At 45.4% G+C, this 20,528-nt stretch overlaps 1 pseudogene; it reads left to right on the top strand.

Moving 5' to 3' along the window:
- Nucleotides 1-1,130: 1,130 nt before the first annotated feature.
- LOC123485489 lies at nt 1,131-7,526 on the top strand (annotated as a pseudogene).
- The last annotated feature ends 13,002 nt before the right edge of the window (nt 7,527-20,528 follow it).

The following is a 20,528-nucleotide window of genomic DNA, read 5'->3' as shown; positions in this document are numbered from 1 at the left end:
TCTCTTTATCTTCACGGCTCTACAGTCATCTCACCTTTGACCCAAAAACTAAGGTAAACGTGAGTTTCAATAGAGGGTTTGAAATTGCAAAACACCCTATTGTGGGGTAACATAGTGTGAATGACTTCCAGTCAGAAAGCCATAGCCCACTGCACAGGAATCCCACAGCCCACCAAGCAAACTGAGTCCATCAGCACGATGCTTAACAACTCATCGTGGCAGAGAGAAGATGCTCTGTATACAAATGAGCCTTTCTAGAAATGAGCAGTCCTGGTGGTGTCATATCACTAGAGACGGTTGTAATAAATGTAATATAAAACTGGTATGGCAACGACCAGAGTTAAGAAGGAAAGAGAGACATATGTTAGTTCACAGCAACACTGAGATCGGAGCTTGGAGATAAAACAGGGTGCACTGCAGGACCATAGCTTTTCTCTCTGTCCAGATGATCTAAAGTGTGGTCTCAAACCAACCACTTCCACCACTTCAGAAAGGGCTTAGTGTCCTAGTTCAGGCTCACATCCAAGAAGACAAAACAGCAAAACAACAAGATGAGGGAACTCTACAGGTGAGAATCCTCCCACCCTTTGTACTGACTCACTTGTCTGTTCAGGAAATGGGCTGACTTTTAAAAGAACTGCAGCTCAGCTACAGAACTCCGCCTTCCTACTTCTTTAATGGTTCACTGTGCTGCTGATATTGGAGTGGGAGGAATTACGCAACACAACCAGCAGCCAAAAATACGCCTCCCTTCCTCACACTGCACCCCCTCCCTCCCTCCCTCCCCCCCCCCTCCCTCCCTCCCCCTCCCTCCCTCCCTCCCTCCCTCCCCTCCCTCCCTCCCTCCCTCCCTCTCTCTCTCTCTCTCTCTCCATGCCCCCCTCCTCTCTCTCTCTCTCCCCCTCCCTCCCTCCCTCCTCCCTGCCTCCCTCTCTCTCCCTGCCCTCCCTCTCCCTCCTCCCTCCCTGCCCCTCCCCTCTCCCTCCCTGCCCCTCCCTTTCCTCTCCCCTCCCTTGCCTCTCTCTCCTGTGATATTAATGACAGCTATCTCAGGCAGGAGGCAGTCTCCTGCGCTCACTCTCCTGCAGGCTTTTCTCTCACACTGCTCACTCTCTGACTGCGTAGCTGAGAACACACACTCACTCACCACCAAACACACTATGAGACATTCTGCTGTGTGTTTCTTGCCTCCACCACTCTTCTGCTGGCAGTCCCAGGCGGAGCTCCGCAGCAGACCCAGGAGACGGAGCCCAGAGATGGGATAAGGTCCAGGGATAAGCTCACAGCAGGAGGGGGTTCAGGGGGCTGCCCCAGGAGGATGTAGTTTCTGGGCCAGGTGGAGAAGAGGACTGCCCCTATCAGATCACCCTGCTCCACTGACTATCCAGCTGCCCAAGCAGTTCAGGATGCTGGAGAAGACCATGAAGGAGCTGCAGAGCCTGAAGGAGACGGGGAACTGGGTTGAAGAGGGACTGCCTGGGAGGCCGCAGAAAGGCTGACCAGAGCCTGCAGAGGGACAGCGGGAGGCAGGGCAGGGGTCCGGCACGGGAATGGGACCAGGGTTTCTGGAGCTACAGTCTGAAACCAGTAAGGAGGAACGAGGAGATGGGGAACCAACACAGACCTGATGGGATACAGACACTGGAACCGGCATTGGCACTAGCACCGGTTCTGGGTACTGGCAAAGGAAGTGGCTCTACCGGCGGTTCTGTGTTTGAGATGCAGGTGAAGATGAACAGGATGTCCAACAGCTCGCAACGCACGGGGCCAGATCACGGCCTGCAGGGCCGCCTGAGAGCTGCTGAGCCTCACTGAGGAACGTGGGAGGCTCATGGTGAACAGCAAGGTGGAGAAACATCACCGGAGTGGTCAAACAAGCTCAGCAACACTCTGCAACAGCCAGTGTGCCGCCCAGTGTGTGACTCCTCCTCAGTGTTACGTGTATTTACTTATTGCCTTTATTTAATTAACCAATAGGTTATTGAGAACATATTATCTTTGACAATACATTCTGTATAACCTTAACTGATTTCCATACACCCTCTGCTATCACTTCTAAGCTATCATTATTCTGTAAACTGCAGAATATTGAAAATAGCCCTCTATTCTCTCTTTGTAGAAGCCCTCAAGTCTCTTGTTATTGCTAACCCATTGTTCTCCTCTAAGCTTCAGCCAGACAGACTTATTCTAAAACCAGCCTTTCCTGCACTGCATGCAGTACTGCACAGTATGCCAGCCCTCTCTACTGAGGGTGAGGACTCTGCCGTATCAGTCTCAAAAAGGAGAACAGCAGGTTTAACTCCAGATCATCACCCCTTAGTTATGGTCCTAATTACTACTTCTCACACTTTTTCTTTCAAAACCTGCTGATATTCTGATATTTTGAGTGTGGGATATTCTGATATTTTGGAATGTGGGATATTCTGTTATTTTGAATGTGTGGGATATTCTGATATTTTGAATGTGGGATATTCTGATATCTTGAAAAAGGGATATTCTGATATTTTGAGGGTCCTTCCGATGGAAAGATACGTATATTTTCATATGGGTTTAATAGGAACCAATTTGCAACTAATTTGCCTATTGTTTCAATACTGTATACCACTGGGTGCTTCATTTGAGATCTGAATTGAAAACCCATGCCCAATTATTGATGAATGCAAACTAGTCATAACAAAGTTAAATTTCCATCTAGAGGTAACTTAGGGACATATTTCAGTAGTAATCATAACATATTACAATCCATCAAAATGGATATTGAAATCATTCATAGCATGACAAATTCATCTCCTCCATTGGCTATTATCTGGAAAACAGATGTGAGATCCTTTTTAAATGGATCGACTCCGACAGCAGTGCGATTTCTCCAGCCAGTGTACTTTCTGGGATCAGGCACGTGCTGTCATTTCAGTGTGACATTGGGACAGTGTTAACGTGCGGTCATTTCAGTGTAAACATTGGGACAGTAGCACGTGCAGTCATTTCCAGTGTGAACATTGGGACAGTGTTAATCGGCGGCTGGCTTCAGTGTGAACATTGGGACAGTGTTAACGCGTGTCATTTCATAGCAACATTGACAGTGTTAACGCATGGTCATTTCAGTGTGAACATTGGGACAGTGTTAATGTGCAGTCATTTTCAGTGAGAACATTGGGACAGTGTTAATGTGCAGTCATTTCAGTGAGAACATTGGGACAGTGTTAACGTGTGGTCATTTCCAGTGTGAACATGGGACAGTGTTAACGTGCAGTCATTTCAGTGTAACATTGGGACAGTGTTAACGTGCGGTCATTTCAGTGTGAACACTGGGACAGTGTTGTTGCAGTCATTTCAGTGAGAAATACTGGGACAGTAAGAATGTGCAGTCATTTCAGTGAGAACATTGGGACAGTGTTAACGCAGTGGTCATTTTTATAGTGAACATTGGGACAGTAAGCACGTGGCAGTCATTTCAGTGAGAACATTGGGACAGTGTTAACGTGGTGGTCATTTCAGTGTGAACATTGGGACAGTGTTAATGCAGTCATTTCAGTGTGAACATTGGGACAGTGTTAATCGTGGCGGTCATTTCAGTGTAATACTGGACAGTGTTAATGTGTGGTCATTTCAGTGTAATGATTGGGACAGTGTTAATGTGTGGCCATTTCAGTGTGAACAACTAACTCTTTTATTACACTACACAATACAAGATGATGCAAATTTGTTGCCTTCCACAGTTGGTCAATGTTAGAAGAGAAATACTGTGTAGAAGTAGAGCTGTGAGGGAACGCAGACCTCCTTACCTTCAGGCTCTGATCAGACCCTACACTCAAACGTAGGCACTACGCTCAGATCCACCTCATTTGCTGGCTCCCCTACCCCACGGAAGTACAGTTCCCGGGCTCAGCCCAGTCAAAGCTTATTGCTGCCTAAGAATCTCAACAGTGGAACAAGCTCCCCACGACGCCAGGACAGCGGAGTCACTGACCACCTTCCGAGACACTTGAAACCCCACTTTAAGGAATACCCTGAAGAGTATAAAGCACGCTCTAGACCCCTCACGTAAAAAGAAAAACAAAAGGTGGTTGTCCCACTGGCTATCATAAGGTGAATGCACTATTCTAGAAGTCATTTGGATAAGAGCGCCTTACAATGATGTAAATGTAAAAGTACTTGTCTAGATGAATCTGTCATGTTTCTTATAAGAGCTCTGCAAATGACTCCTGATAACAAAAAGTGATGAATGTAAAGATGATGGAGAAACAGGCAACATAGAGTGTTGCAATAGAGTAGAGAGGAGCATCCAGTATCAGAGTCCAGTAGTGGCTATGTGTTCTGTTGGTGACACATCCTCTCTACCGGCCACGTCTCTGTCTTGATATGGGAAACTTCCTCTGGTCTAACGACAACAGAATGTCATCAGTCAGACATCTCACAATCTCTGTAACGGGATCATTAAGCCCCAATTCACAAAGTTAAACTAAACAGTATGCTTTCATCTCTTGATTGATTTAAGCAATGGAGGACATACAGGAGGAGCTCCACTCTTTTGCAGCGCTTTAACTGAATCACGTTCTCTATTCATTTATAAACACTTCTTTAAGATTCATTTAATGTCCCAAGCCTTTTTCAGTATGAATACAAAACTATGGCCTGTACGTGAGAATGCACAAGCTCTTCATTTGGAGGATGTTAGTTCTAGATAAGGGTTTTATCTCTCTGCATACTTGATAATACAGCTGTCGTTGCTGTCAATCACCTTTATCAGCCTGCAGTATGGCTGTCTGTCCATCTGTCTGTCGGACTGTTATATTTGGGTCAATCATGCCTGGCGTCCATATTCTGAGTAGGGAACTACTATCACATATGGACAGACTTTGATAGGAGTACTGCCCACAAGGGATATAAACATTGGTCAAACACACACATCCTGCCAGGCTAGCTTACTAACTGACTGCTGTGTCATCCTCTTCTGGCTCTGATCTGTCCTCTCTGGCTCTGCTCTGTCCTCTTCTCTGGCCTCTGCTCTGTCCCCTTCTGCCTGCTCTGTCCTCTGGCTCTGATCTGTCCCTCTTCTGGCTCTGCCTGTCCCTCTTCTGTGCTCTTCTGTCCTCTTCTCAGCTCTGCCTTGTCCCCTCTTCTGGCTCTGCCTCTGTCCTCTCTGGCTCTTTTCTGTCCTCTCCTGGGCTCTGACTGTCCTCTCTGGCTCTGCTCTGTCCCCTTCTGTGCCTCCGCTCTGTCCTCTTCTGTGCCTCTGCTCTGTCTTTTCTGCCCGCTCTGTCCTCTTCTGGGCTCTTCTCTGTCCTCTTCTGGCCTCTACTCTGTCTTCTCTGCTCTGCTCTGTCTTCTTGGCTCCGCTCTGTCTTCTGGCTCCTGCTCTGTCTTCTCTGTGCCTGCTCTGTCCTTCTGCCTCTGCTCTGTCCTCTTCTGGCTCTGCCTGTCCCTCTTCTGCTCTGCCTCTGTCCTCTCTGGCTCTTCTGTCCTCTGGCTCTGCTCTGTCCTCTCTGGCTCCACTCTGTCCCCCCTTCTGCCCTCTGCTCTGTCCTCTTGCCCCCCTGCTCTGTCCTCTCTTCTGGCTCTGCTCTGTCCCCTTCTGTGCCTCTGCCTCTGTCCCTCCTGGCTCTGCTCTGTCCTCTGGCTCTGCTCTGTCTTCTCTCTGGCTTGCTCAACTTCTCTGGCTCTTCTCTGTCCTCTCTTCTGGCTCTGCTCTGTCCTCTGGCTCTGCCTGTCCCCTCCCTCTGTGCCTGCCAACTCAACTCCTCTCCATGCTTCCTAGGCTCCTATCCTGGAGCAGCCGATCAAGGCCACTTTCCAAAACGCAGGCTCTGGCGCCTCCAAAAGTATGCCAGATGCATTAGCACCACAAACACAAAGGGGGACTGCAGGCTCTCCAGCAGCTTCCTGGTTAATCCTAGATTTTACACTTTCCCACGTTTTGACAAGTCTGTCTCCCTTATATCAAAACACTTGACGGCCGTGGCTCGATCAGCCGGGTCAGCTCTGGGCTGAAAGCCGCAACATTCTGGGCGCAATACCATTGAAGGAGACCGAGGTAAATGAAGCAATTCTCTGACACCTCGACCGTTGACTTTCTCCTCCCTGCCCCGCCTCTCTCTCTCCCCTGCCCCGCCTCTCTCTCCCTGCCCCGCCTCCTCTCTCTCTCTCCCTCCCCTGTCTCTCTCTCTCTCCCTCTCTCTCTCTCCCTCCCCCGCCTCTCTCTCTCCCCTCCCTGCCCCGCTCCCTCTCTCTCTCCCCTGCCCCGTCTCTCCCTCCCCTGCCCCGTCTCTCTCTCTCTCTCGCCCTCCCTGCCCCCTCTCTCTCGCCCTGTCCTCCTCTCTCTCCCCCTGCCCCTCTCCCTCCCCTGCCCCCTCTCCTCTCTCTTCTCTCAACCTTCCCCTCCCCTGCCCTCTCTCTCTCAGCCTCGTCTCTCCTCCTCTCTCACTCTCCCCTGCCCTCTCCTCTCAACCTTCCCCCTGCCCTCTGCCTCTCTTCTCTCTCTCTCCTCCCCACCTGCCCCGTCTCTCCCTCTCTCTCTCCTCCCTCGTCTCTCTCTCTCTCTCTCTCTCCCCAAACAGTCATCATCGCGCCCAAGTGACTGCTTCCACTACAACATGCTGGGGAGAGAAGAACGGCGTCTACCGGGCCGCGCCCGACCTCAGGAACGCACGCCAGGTCTACTGCGACATGGAGTCGTCGCGCGGCTGACCCCGGTGCAGCAGCGCCTCAATGGCACCGGGCTGGGGCTCAAACCGCTCCTGGGCTGAGTACAAGGTTAATAATCCCATCTGACACTTTTGACAAGTCTACTCTTTTATTTCTCAAACTTTTGACAGACCGTGGCGCCACTCGCCAGGTCACCACTCTTGGCTGAAAGTCACAAATATCTCCATGCAATGGCCTGGTGGCCTGTGAGAATCAGGGGAAAATAGGAGGCCCCAAATGGCACCTTATTCCCTATATAGTGACTACTTTGGACCAGAACTCCATGTAGGGAATAGGCGCTTACTGGGACAGACTGACTCTCTGACACTGACCTTTACCTCTCTCTCTCTCTCTCTCTCCAGAGGGGCTGGGTAACCCACGGGAGAGTTCTGTTGGGCAACGACCGCATCCACCTCCTGACCAAGGCCAAGGACATGGTGCTGCGATCGAACTGGAGGACTTCCATGGTGCGGAGCATGTTCTACTCAGTTCTACGTACAACGAGTTCCTGAGGTATCGCTTATCCATCAGCGGGCACAGCACGGCCGGCAACGCTGCACAGAACGAGCAGTTCAACCATCACCAGAAGTTCTTTCACCACACCAGATAGGACAACGCATGTACCCATCAGGGAATCCGCGGGCGACTACAGCTCGGGGTGGTGGCTGACGCCTGTGGTCAGCCAATCTCACTGGGAAATACTATCACAAGATACAAGGGCGTGAGGAACGTATCTACTGGGAACATGGCACAAACATGTCCAGTGAAGCATACCCCACCAACTACAGGCAGGTCTTCAAGACGGTCAAAATGATGAGATACGGCCAAAGAACTACGCTCCGTAGCGAAGGCAGCATGAGATCGAAAACAACCGGAAAGATCAGAAAGACTCTTCTTCTTAACTCTGCCTTTGACCTTCTGCCTCCCACTGTCAAGTTTAACCACATGGTTCAGAGACGGCCTGAGACACTTCAGTTCACGGCCAAACAGCAATGAATTCTCTGTGTCACCAGTTTCACCGCTGTAAACAATGTTGGAAGACTCCACCAAGACAAATGTATGATATCACAGTCATAAATGTCAGACATGTCTGATATCGATTAAACAATATAATATGGAACATGCTACTGAACTAATAACAGCAACAAAAATGGCGTCAGATATGTTTGCTTTGTGCAGAATAATTGCATTGGTTGACTGCAGGCACTGCAACTGTTCCCTGACATCTGTATATCCCATGTTTTCTGTATAATACTGCCACCTAGCTTTATATCATAACACAGATCCTCATCTAGAGACAGGCTGAGCAGCATTGGAAACAAAAGTCCCTAAAAGATCATAGGAGGAAATGTACAGTATTTATTTTTGGAAGTATGATAGCTTTTTATATAACTAAGGTAAGGACTGTATTTTCATGCAGTACACAGTGATTGCCTCAAGATAAGTACCCAAAAAAGGATTGTGACTCTGAATAAAAGCATTAAAGTTGGGGGTTGGGAAGACCACAGAGAAGTTTAAAACTAGAATATGGATTATTTGGACTCTGTATGAAACGGTTTAAAGTGTGTAGTTTCATTGAATAGAATAATTGATTTCATGTATTGACATTTAGAACTGCATTTACATTAGACCTTATATCTACTCTATTGTCCTATTCAAAAGTATTTACTTTATATAAAACACGAATAAAGCTTTACAGATTTGCACTGAGTACTGAATGCTTTGTTATCCATATCCCCATGAACAGCCAGGCAGACAACAGCCCTGACCTAGCCTATATCTGCAAATCATCAGCAGAGGTTGAGGGCAGAACTCTATCTGTAAGCTTATAATAATTTGTTCAAAAGTAAGGTATAAAATCAAACAATTGTCTGGTTGTTGTAGTTCACACTACACAGAAACAGCAGATATTGTTGGCAATGCATACTCACAGTTGGAGCATTTGACATACAACAGTGTACTGGTATTCTATACATTTTCCCTCTCATAAGTATTCAGATTGGCTGATGGTTTATTTATTTCCCCTTCATAAGGGTCTTCTTTTTTTCAGGATTTCTGGCTGATGGTTTATTTATTTTCCTTCATAAGTGGTTCAGGATTGGCTGATGGTTTATTTATTTTCCTCATAAGGGTTCAGGATTGGCTGATGGTTTATTTATTTTCCTTCATAATGGTTCATGATTGGCTGATGGTTTATTTATTTTCCTTCATAAGGGTTCAGGATTGGCTGGATGGTTTATTTATTTTCCCTTCATAAGGGTCTAGGATTGGCTGATGGTTTATTTATCATCTAGAAGAGTTCAGGATTATTGATGTTTTTTAGTATTTAGTATTTATTATAGATCCCCACTAGCTGTTACAAGGTAATGGCTACTGTTCCTGGGTCCAAACAGGAAACAACACAACAAATAAATACATAATATACATAAACAACTATAGCACTACATTTATACACATAATTGAGCTTTTCAGCAGACGCCCAACTCAGAGAGAGACCCACAGCTAGTCCAGATTCATCTTAAGATAGCCAGGCGCAGGCAACCACATATCACAGTTAGATCCCAACCACGTATCACATATAATACAATACATAATAGAATGCATAATACATTACAAAATGCATCAACATGTCTGTGTCTCTTCACAGTCCTCACAGCAAGGTGTTCTTATATCTGCTTTATCTGGCTTTATTGCTAGCTTGAGTACCTGGGGTGGCAGAGAGTTCCATTCAGTCATGGCTTTTATTTAATACTGTGTTTCCCAGCCTCTGCCCTGACCTTGGACTGTGAAGAGACCTCTGGTTTCAATCATTGCAGTGGACCTGCAGTTCTAGCAACTATGGTGGATGAATAACTAGGTCAGCCCAGTAGAGCTCACTGCCCAGCCCGCTTGGTCTCAGCACGTGAAAAGGGTATATGTTACCTGGCTTAAGCACTGGAAGGCTGGGCTGTCAGAGACGTGAGTGGCCCAGGGCCAGGCCTCCTGTAGGGCAGCATCAGGAGCCAGGCTGATAGAGAGCAGTCTCCTCCTGTAGGGCACATCAGGAGCCAGGGCTGATAGAGGAGTAGTCTCCTCTGTCTGCTGCCCCTCCTCTCACCTCCTCCTCCACTGGGAGGGCTGGTCTGCTCTCCAGCCTGGCCCAGTGGCCCTGTCACACACACACAGACAGAGCCAGACACGCACGAGACAGGACACGCAGACAGAGACAGCAGACAGACAGACTGCTCAGACAGACATGCACGAGACAGACACGCACGCACGCAGACAGACAGAGAAAGTACACAGAGACACTCAGTGGGTAGGCCTAAGAAGTGTCAAATAAATACTGGTAGAAAGACTATTAAACCAGTTTTAACTGAGACTAGGCCTGTGTGTTTTTCAACTCCTGAATAATATTTTTCAGACGCGCACTGTCTGTGTTCATTTGCAAGGTAAATGATTGGCTGCCCTACCTTGGTGATATAACGTTAGCTAGAGAGCACTCTGATTTAGATGAATAATTTAGCCAAACAGGAACCAAAACTTCGCTGCCTACTATTTGACCAGACTCATGTTAGCTAGCTAGGGAAAAGAAGACATAGCTTTTCAGGGGGTAACGTTAGCTAACTGTTACAATTATGTTATTCCACTCTATAACACCCTTTATTCAGCTGTGACTTGAGCCTATCTAAATATCCAGCATATGCCAAACCATGCCATAAAAGTTAGGTCTGGGGGTGGATTATCAGGAAATGCTAGTTGGTAGCTGCGAATAGCTAAACACCAAAAATACTTGTGGGCAAATCTCGCAGCCTTCTCTGTTTTGTTGAAATGCCTTGAAAATGCTAAGCATAACAACGAAGCCCAATGTCCTCAGACTGAAAACTCTGTTTTCAAACTTAAAACAGCCAGAGACAATAAGACACGCAAATACTAGCTGTATTGACATTTTTAATAAAGAAGGCATGCACTTGTATTATTGTTGAAAATGTACGATCATGTCAGAATCGCATGCTTGAGGCAAACAGACAGCCACATCTATGCAGAGGGCGCTGGGTATCTATTACACGCGAGTACAGAGAATCGCGAGTAGAAGTAGTCTCTATTTCAGTTCTCCTTAAGATGTGGCTTAGTGTAAGATTCCGTACCTGAGAGCACTCACTGTCTGCCTCAGCCTGAACCAAGCCAACCAACCCCTTGTCCTGGAGGCATCCTCTGCAGGAGGCAGTTGATATAAGTCTGATAATGCCAGTTATGGATTGCACCAAGAACTGTTGGGAGCTGGAGCCTGGGTCCAGGTAAATGGGTTTTTGTGATATATAAAAAAGTTGATTTACTCTGACGGAATAACTTTGGAAATATTCTGGTTGACCAGGGGCCTGAATTCATAAAGCGTCTCAGAGTTTGGACTGCTGACCCAGGATCAGGTCCTGCCCAGCTGGTCCTGCCTACACCTGCCCTACCCTATGCCTTTGACTTCTTCCTCCCTCTCTCCAAAGAGATAAAATCTTGCGACTTGTGACTGCAGGCTGCCCAACAACCTGCCCGCTTGACCTCATCCTCCTCTTCTTCAGACCATCTCCGGTGATCTTCTCTGCACTCACCTCGCTATTGGATCAACTCATCCCTGACCGGCATGGCTATGGCCCATTATTTATGGTTAGTAACTGTTGTTAGTGAAAAAGTAAACTATTTTATTTTTGCTTATAAAGATCATGGTCCTCTCAACTCGGAACTTCATTACTGCTGAAGCTACCAAAGTAACCCTATCTCTGAAGGCCTGGAGTTCCTCGTTAGTCCGCGGAGTGTCTTGTCCGAGCGTTCTCTTGCTCTTCGCCCGCTGTCAGCGGCTCAACCTGTTTCCTATCGCCTCAACACCCAATCTACCTGGGCACGCGCAAACACTCACATTGACTCACATACACGCTGTCCTCTCCACTTTACCTTCGTTGGCCTCTTGTTTTTGGTCAGAGAAACATTAATTACGTGGTACTGCTTTTTGTGCATGACTTTACTGAACTCTGAGAAACGAACACGTTTATGGGTGAGCAAGACCTGACAATACTCTCGCGTCCATTACACATTTTAGTCTGCAGAACTCGCTCTTTTTCACTGGTCCACTCTGCCCATGCCAGATGCATTTTGTGGCATGATGTGAACAGCATGAATTTGTGTCACTACCAAAGTCTAATGGTTTTAAATGTAGACTGGCTTGGTATTGTCTGGAAACTCACTATAGAATTCATGGTGGTAGGTCCTCTTGCAGGCCGTGCAAGTGGTTATTAAACAGAGGTGCCTAGTTATTCTTCTGTTGAGCACTGTACCCAAATCCTAACCTGGCCCTGATATGTAAATGTCCCAAACCCCTCTGATTTTAAATCAAGATCTATTGATGGCATTAACAATGCAATGCAGCCTGCTGCTTTCAAAATTACGGGGTTAGATTTGGGCTAAATCAACTGATGCTGATGTAACAAAGTGCTTTTCAGAAACCTGCCTCAGCAAGTCTATTTTTGATAAGTGATATTTGTATAAGGGTTACAATGTTTATCGTGCAGATCAAGCAATAAAAGGTGGTGTGCTATATATGTAAAACGTAAATTCCATGTAAGTAGTGGCAAAGTTCGAAATCTATTTAAAACAGTTGGAATTTCTGTTTCTATCATTGAGGTCAAAGGCAAGGCAAAAGTGTACTTCTATAACTGTGATTGGCTAAAATATAGACCCTGCCTTTGGCAGATGCATTTTTTGACGACCTTGTAGTTCAAACTTTTACAGAAATGATCTTGATTTAGATCTCAACTGGTGTTGGTTAAAGCCGCCGGTGTGTCTGATGATTTAAAATGTTTTGTAATTCCTATGAATTTTTTACCCAGCGATTAATTCACCCACTCACCAAATCTTAAATGCCCTGATAAATCTACCCATTGATTTGATATTGACAAAATGTTCCAAGGTAACACTTATGTTGGTGTTTTTGCAATGATTTTCTAAGTGACCACAGCAAGTGTTGTTGCTGTTAGGAAATACTAAGGTTCCAAGACAAACCACATATTTTATCTGTAAGAGAAAATTTTGAAGTGTTTTTAATGAGCAGGTTTTCTTTCTCATGATTTGTTTTATTTGGACTGACAAGATTGAGCTTATCCTGATGTGGAAACTGCCTGATATTTTCAGAATGTTTCTTCTTTTTTCCAAATAGTAAACAAACACAAACCATTCCGCAGGTTCAGGTTGCCAAGTGGGATAATCCATGGTTTTCTCTGAGCTGTCTTGTATTATTCACTAATCAATCTAGCCTGGCTAAAGTAAAGGCAATCTTATTCGACGCTGATTGGCTTATTACAAAGTAAGAAACAAGGTTCTTTTTCTTCTCAGGAAGGCCAAGTCTGAATATTTTATGTCTGTTACTACTGATAACCTGAATGACCCTAGGAAAGTTTTAACATATTAAGTCTATGTCTGGTAACAGTAATGTTAATGAATTACCGTCATGTTTTGAAGGACTCTTGTTGCTATATATGACAAAAACTGAAATGCTGAATTGTTTCAATGAGCACTTTGTATCATCTGGTAGGCTGTTTTGATTCAGTTCCTTCTGTCTCTGTACAACCCTGTGTGGGATGAACCAGTGTCCTCTGTCTCTGTACAACCTCTGTGTGGATGAACCACAGTGAGAGCTGGTCAAACTTTTTAGCTTTTCATGCCATTCTCAGTGCAGGTGGTACATAGCCCTGAAATTTAGATCAAAGAAAGCCTGGGTAAGGTCCCGATCTTTGGATCCCTGCTTTTTAAATCTGGCAGCTGATTCTTACAGCTGAACCACTTACATATCTGTTCAATCTAACCCTGGAATGTAATGAAATTCCAAAGATCTGAAGTCAGCATTTGTTCTACCACTTTTGAAAGGGCAGATCCAACTCTTTTAAATAATTATAGGCCAATCTCAAAGCTGTCACCCCTGGTGAAAATACTTGCAAAACCCTTGTTAAGTGAACAGCTAAAAGAGTTTTTATTTACTAACTCTATTTTATCAATGTATCAATCGGGCTTCAAGTAAGAAGCATTGCAATTACAGCAGCCATGAAGGTTTTAAATGATATCACTGAAGCCCTTGACAAAAAACAGCATTGTGTCTCACCTTTTTATTGATCTCTCTAGAAGGCTTTTGATACAGTTGATCATGCTATACTAAGGCAGAGATTGTTGAGTGTAGGTCTTTCGGAGCATGCAGTTGCATGGTTTGCTAACTATCTGTCTGATAGAACTCTAGTGCACTCAATTTGATGGGCTTATGTCTGTTAAATTGTCTGTCCTGAATGGTGTGCCCCAGGGCTCTGTTACTTGGGTCCTCTCTTATTCACTATTTATATTCATGAATTAGACAAAAATGTCCAAAATGCACAACTTCATTTTATGCTGATGATACTGTTATTTACTGTTGTGCCTCACTCTCTTACACTTTCAGAACTTGCAAACTGCTTTTTTATACTGTTCAACATACCTTGTGTCAATTGAAGCTTATCCTCAATACTGACAAAACTAAACTAATGGTGTTTTCTAATGCAAGAAATAGACCTCTGAACCTTTCACCTGTTATCTGTCAGGGCAAGGAGATTGAGGTTGTAACCTCATATAAATATCTTGGAATTCCTAATTGATGACGGCCTCTCTTTTAAATTGCATGACTCAACAACTTACAAAAAATTGAAGCTGAAATTGGGATTTTATTTTAGGAATAAGGCCTGTTTTTCTTTTGAAGCTTCAGAGAGGCTAGTATCAGCTACATTTATGCCTTTACTAGACTATGGGGATATTTTTATATGAATGCTTCCCTCAGTGTTTGAGATCAATTGACACTCTTTACTTCATGGTACTTTGAGATTTATTTTAAACTGCAAAACCCTTACGCACCACTGCGACTATACCAGGTTGGCTGGCCTTCTCTAGTCACCGTTAGGCTCAGTCACTGGTATACTTTTATTACAAAGCCATTTTGGGTTTACTACCTTTTATTTGGGCATTTTTATTGTTCAGAAATATGGAGGGTACTCTCTTCGTTCACTGGACTTATCCTGCTAACTGTTTCCAAATGTCCGAACTGAATTTGGTAAAAAGGTCTTATGCCTACTCTGCGCCAACGTCTTGGAACACCTTACACAATAATTTTAAACTGGAAGAACTTGTCCCGATTGGTGTTTAAAATCTCTGATGAAGGATTTTGAGGCTGATTCCCTGACCTGTCAATGTTTTTAATTTGCGTGTTTTTGATATTGTTATACTCTTTGTGAATTCATGAATGGTTTTTACTAGATTACCTGTAGTTTTTCATGTTGTCTGTCCTGCTTAATTTTTTTGTAATGACTTGGTGCCTATCTTGGCCAGGACGCTCTTGAAAAGAGATTTTAAATCTCAATGAGCCCTTCCTGGTTAAATAAAGGTTAAATAAAATAAAAATAAAATGTCCCCTTCCGTCTTCAAGAGAGCAAGAGAGTTGCACCCCTTCTCAAAAACCAACACTTTCGATCCCACTGATGTGAACAACTACAGACCAGTATCCCTTCTTTTCTTTTCTTTCCAAAACTATTGAGCGTCAGTCTTTTAGCCAACTCTCTTGCTATCTCTCTCAGAACCTTCTTGATCCAAACCAGTCAGGTTTCAGGACTGGTCATTCAACTGAGACTGCTCTTCTCTTGTCACGGAGGCTCTCCGGACACTGCTAAAAGCCAACCTTCTCTCTCCTCTGCTCTTGTCCTTCTAGACCTGTCTGCTGCCTTTGATACTGTGAACCATCAGATCCTCCTCTCCACCCCCTCTCCGAGCTGCGCATCTCCCGGCGCGGCTCACTCCCTGGATTGCGTCCTACCTGACCGGTCGCTCCTACCAAGTGGCTGTGGCGAGAAGCTTTGTCTCCGCACCACGTCCTCTCACCACTGGTGTCCCCCAGGGCTCAGTTCTAGGCCTACCTCCTTTTCTCCCCTATGCTACCAAGTCACTTGGCTCTGTCATATCCTCACATGGCCTCTCCTATCATTGCTACGCTGACGATACACAACTAATCTTCTCCTTCCCCTTCTGATAACCAGGTGGCGAATCGATCTCTGCATGTCTGGCAGACATATCAGTATGGATGACGATCACCACCTCAAAGCTGAACTTTCCCTGGCAAGACGGAGCTGCTCTTCCTCCCGCGGGAAGACTGCCCGTTCCATGATCTCGCCATCACGGTTGACAACTCCGTTGTGTCTCCTCCTCCCAGAGTGCGAAGAGCCTTGGCGTGACCCTGGACAACACCCTGTCGTTCTCCCGCTAACATCAAGGCGGTGACCCGATCCTGCAGGTTCATGCTCTACAACACCGGAGAGTACGAATCCCCTTCCTTCACAGGAAGCGCATAGGTCCTAATCCAGGCACTGGTCATCTCCCGGCCTGGATTACTGCAACTCAGCTGTTGGCTGGGCTCCCTGCCTGTGCCAGATTAAACCCTACAAACTCTCCAGAATGCGAGCCCGTCTGGTGTTCAACCTTCCCAAGTTCTCACGTCACCCCCACTCCTCCGCACACTCCACTGGCTTCCAGTTGAAGCTGTATCCGTTGCAAGACCATGGTGCTTGCCTATGGAGCTGTGGAGGGGAACTGCACCTCCTGCACTTCAGCGCTCTGATCAGTCCCTACACCCAAACGAGGGCATTGCGTTCATACCACCTCTGGCCTGCTGGCTCCTTCTCTGCGGAAGCGATGTCAGTTCCCCGGGCTCAGCATAGTGATAAACTGTTCGCTGCTCCTTGGCACCCCAATGGTGGAACAAGCTCCCTCACGACGCCTTGAGGACAGCGGAGTACTCATCACCTTCCGGAGACATTTGGAAACCCCACCTCTTTAAGGAATAGGGATAGGATAAAGTAATCCTTCTACCCCCAAAAAAACAAAAAAACAAAAAAACAATTGTAAAGTGGTTATCCCTAACTCACTATAGGGGTGAATGCACTCCAATTTGTAAGTCGCTCTGGATAAGAAGCGTCTGCTAAATGACGTAAATGAAATGTAAATGTATATAATCATATTCATTATGATCTAAAAGGCAACATTTATCCTATATCAGTACTCCCTACACCGTGACTCTTTGTGAATACGGGCCCAGAACAGCTGGAGAGTTCCTTTTCTCCATTGTGTCATGGTGACAGGGTCACCCTCTCAGCTCACGAGAAACTGTGGAAAACATTCTAAGATCATTGCTCTTTCCCTGGATCCAAATGTGTGGTCTTGATTACGCTCCTTTCCCTATGCAAATTCCTCTGGGTGCATTCATTGTTCTTAGCATTTTCTTAAATCACATAGAATCACATATCCTCTGTCCTGTGACTACTGTAGTAGGTTATTTGAGCCAGTATCAAATGGTTGACACTTTGGCTCAGAAGTTGATTCGATGTTTTTCATGATCCATTTATAGCTCATAAGAACATTGTATGTCATTATTCACTGATCTGGTCGTTTTGGTCCAGGTAGAGGGTTCACTCAGCATTAACCTTGACTTCCATCACATTTCTGGACTGATTTCTGAACCTGCCCATGTTTTTGTTTTCTATAACAATAATGCCCTTCAAGTGAATTATATATTTTGGCAAGTAAAACAAGTTCCTGCAATTCTCAGAAATTATTTCTAGAATTTGTGTGTAACTCAAATTTCATATGCATCCGGGCGCATGTAGCTAAGTTAGACAGTAGATTTAGCTAACTGGTCACAATTAACAAGGTTTTTTTTTCTTATCATTCCATATTCCATCGTGATATTCCATCAACAGAAAAACGACTTCATTTAGTTATGTGTTTGTTACTAACTCCATAATGTAGCAGCACAGGAAAACAAGGATTCTGTGCTGTATTCAGTAAACACAACAGCTGGTGGCTTCACAGCCATTAAAGATGAAGGAATGTGCACCATTCCATGCAAGACGTTTTATTTAGTTTAACTTTCTGAGTAGGTTTTCAGTCTAACTTTTGCATAGGTGTGTCTCGACCTGTTCTGATTATCCAGCCTATATTTAGGGCTCTTTAGTGGATTTAGTGCCCTCTTTAGTGGTCAGTGAAGTCACACACACTTGTTCCTTCTGAGTGCCATGGTAAAGTGTGTTTCCAGGAGTTCCAAAGACATCACTCTATTGGCTTAGTAGGTGTAATATTTGTTCTTAGAATAGTGCTGAGCAGTGCTTGAAGTGGATTAAACATCATATTTATGTACCAGGGTTTGTATTTTTGAGCCGGTATTCTCTAAAGAGGTGCTGGCACTCAAACAGTAGAAAATGTGAGATTCTCTGTACAAGTGAGCACTGGTCCACTTTTAACACTGGTGTGGCAGGTAGCCTAGCAGTTAAGAGCGTTGGGCCAGTAACTGAAAGGTTGCTGGTTTGAATCCCCAAGCCTGAAAACTCTGCTGTTTGCCTTTGAGCAAGGCAGTTCCTGTACATTTTTGTAGATGATCGTGTCCAGAGTGACTTACAGTAGTGAGTGCATACATTTTCATACTGGTCCCCTGTGGGACTCAAACCCACAACCCTGGTGTTGCAAGCGCCATGATCTACCAACTGAGCTACACAGGACCACAGTTAACCCCCAACAACTGGGCGTCTATTAAGGCAGCCGGGGGGCTGTGTCTCGACCTGTATCAACCCTTACAAAAAAAAATCATGAATTACAATCCACATTTCCTGTTTCTGCAGGATTATTTTACTGCTGTAGCGAACTGGGTCAGAGAGGTGCGGGGGCACCTCTCTGACCCAGCGAAGCCACAGTAAAAATCCTGCAGAAACAGGAAATGTGGATTGTAATTCATGATTTTTTTGTAAGGGTTGATGCATTTTCCGTTAGGGCAAATCAAGTCTGACATTTTAAAGTGGAAATTGCAAACATGAAGTATTTTTAAACCTGAATACACTACAAGTTTGTATTTCCTGCCGTGCAGAAAATTCCGCAACAACATGATGATGAATTTAAGATACGGCATCTTATCAATATCATACAGTATCTTGAGAGATTTGAAAACAACCAACAATCTTCTTTTAAGTGATCTGGTTGGAGCTGTGTATAACCATACTCTGGTCGAGTGACAACCTCTTACAGCTGTTCTATGGCTATGTGGAGCCTGTTTCGTTCATATGATCACCCTGGGTGGTGTGTTTCATAAAGCTTATCATTCCATGAATCACTATGGCTGAATGAAATAATCAGAGGAAAAAGTTACTGTATTCTATACACTCCGTTTCTTCTGTACCTGTGAATTGTAGTCGTAACAAAAGCAGAACCAAATTGGGGGTAATTTTGTGGTCCTTCTGCAGGCTCTTTAAAGTTAGGTGGTGGTCTGTTTTCAATATCCCAATTAATCCAAGTTGGGTTTTCTTCCAGACACGTCATCTGCACAGCGAGGACTATAGTTCCACAGTCACCGTAGAAGGTTCCGTTCCAACTGACGAAATCGGGAGATATCTGCAGATACTTAATACAATCTATTAAAGCCTTTCGAGAGGTTTTTATGAAACTCTTTTTAAGAGTTACTGTATAACAATTTGCCTTCCTCGCATCAAAAGTTGCTGAACAAAGGACAGAAATGGAAATGTTTTTGATTGACATTCACAGGCAGTGATCTTCAGACTCTCTCCCCAGATAGCAAACATCAGATTATTGGACAGCTTGACTGAATAAATTGTTTCCCCCTCTTTTTTCTGACATACCAAACAACATGTTTCCAAACGTGAGAAAGCTCTGAGAGTAACAGCTGTGCATATTTGTGTTGGGAAGTGTCCTCACTCACTGAGATACTTTACCGTACTGCTTAGAACCTCAGAGTCATGTCTGACTCCTGTGATGTCAACAGGGCTCCCAGGCTAACATGGGACCTCCAGGATCATTCAGGACACATGCCGCTATAGAAACCCACCGCAACATCAGTGGCCCACAATCCCTGCATGTGAATCACTCATGGTGTGTATGAACCCAAGACATCGGTTTCTGTTCAGGATCGTATGGACTGACTTAATGTACTTTAGGTCTTCAGCGGGTCCAGGCCTAACTCTCAGCTTCATGTGTTGAGGTGCAGAGAGAGAGGTAGTGCAGAGAGGAAGAGGTAGTGTAGAGAGGGAGAGGTAAGCAGAGAGAGAGGTAGTGCAGAGAGGAAGAGGTAGTGCAGAGAGGAAGAGGTAGTGTAGAGAGGAAGAGGTAGTGCAGAGAGGAAGAAGTAGTGTAGAGAGGAAGAGGTAGTGCAGAGAGGAAGAGGAAGTGCAGAGAGGAAGAGGTAGTGCAGAGAGGAAGAGGTAGTGTAGAGAGGAAGAGGTAGTGCAGAGAGGAAGAAGTAGTGCAGAGAGGAAGAGGTAGTGTAGAGAGGAAGAGGTAGTGCAGAGAGGAAGTGCAGAGAGGAAGAGGTAGTGCAGAGAGGAAGAGGTAGTGCAGAGAGGAAGAGGTAGTGCAGAGAGAGAGGCTGTGCAGAGAGGAAGAGGTAGCAGAGAGGAAGAGGTAGTGCAGAGGGAGGAAGAGGTAGTGTAGAGAGGAAGAGGTAGTGCAGAGAGGAAGAGGAAGTGCAGAGAGGAAGAGGTAGTGCAGAGAGGAAGAGGTAGTGTAGAGAGGAAGAGGTAGTGCAGAGAGGAAGAGGAAGTGCAGAGAGGAAGAGGTAGTGCAGAGAGGAAGAGGTAGTGTAGAGAGGAAGAGGTAGTGCAAAGAGGAAGTGCAGAGAGGAAGAGGTAGTGCAGAGAGGAAGAGGTAGTGCAGAGAGGAAGAGGTAGTGCAGAGAGGAAGAGGTAGTGCAGAGAGGAAGAGGTAGTAAAGCCTTGAAGCAGCTCTTTGAACGGACCCGAAGACGTTCCATGTTTTATGGTGAAGGT

Source organism: Coregonus clupeaformis, unplaced genomic scaffold, assembly GCF_020615455.1.
Source record: "Coregonus clupeaformis isolate EN_2021a unplaced genomic scaffold, ASM2061545v1 scaf0712, whole genome shotgun sequence".
Lineage (NCBI taxonomy): Eukaryota > Metazoa > Chordata > Actinopteri > Salmoniformes > Salmonidae > Coregonus > Coregonus clupeaformis.
The sequence above is the reverse complement of the archived record's forward strand: the minus strand, read 5'-3'. Positions and strand labels throughout refer to the sequence as shown.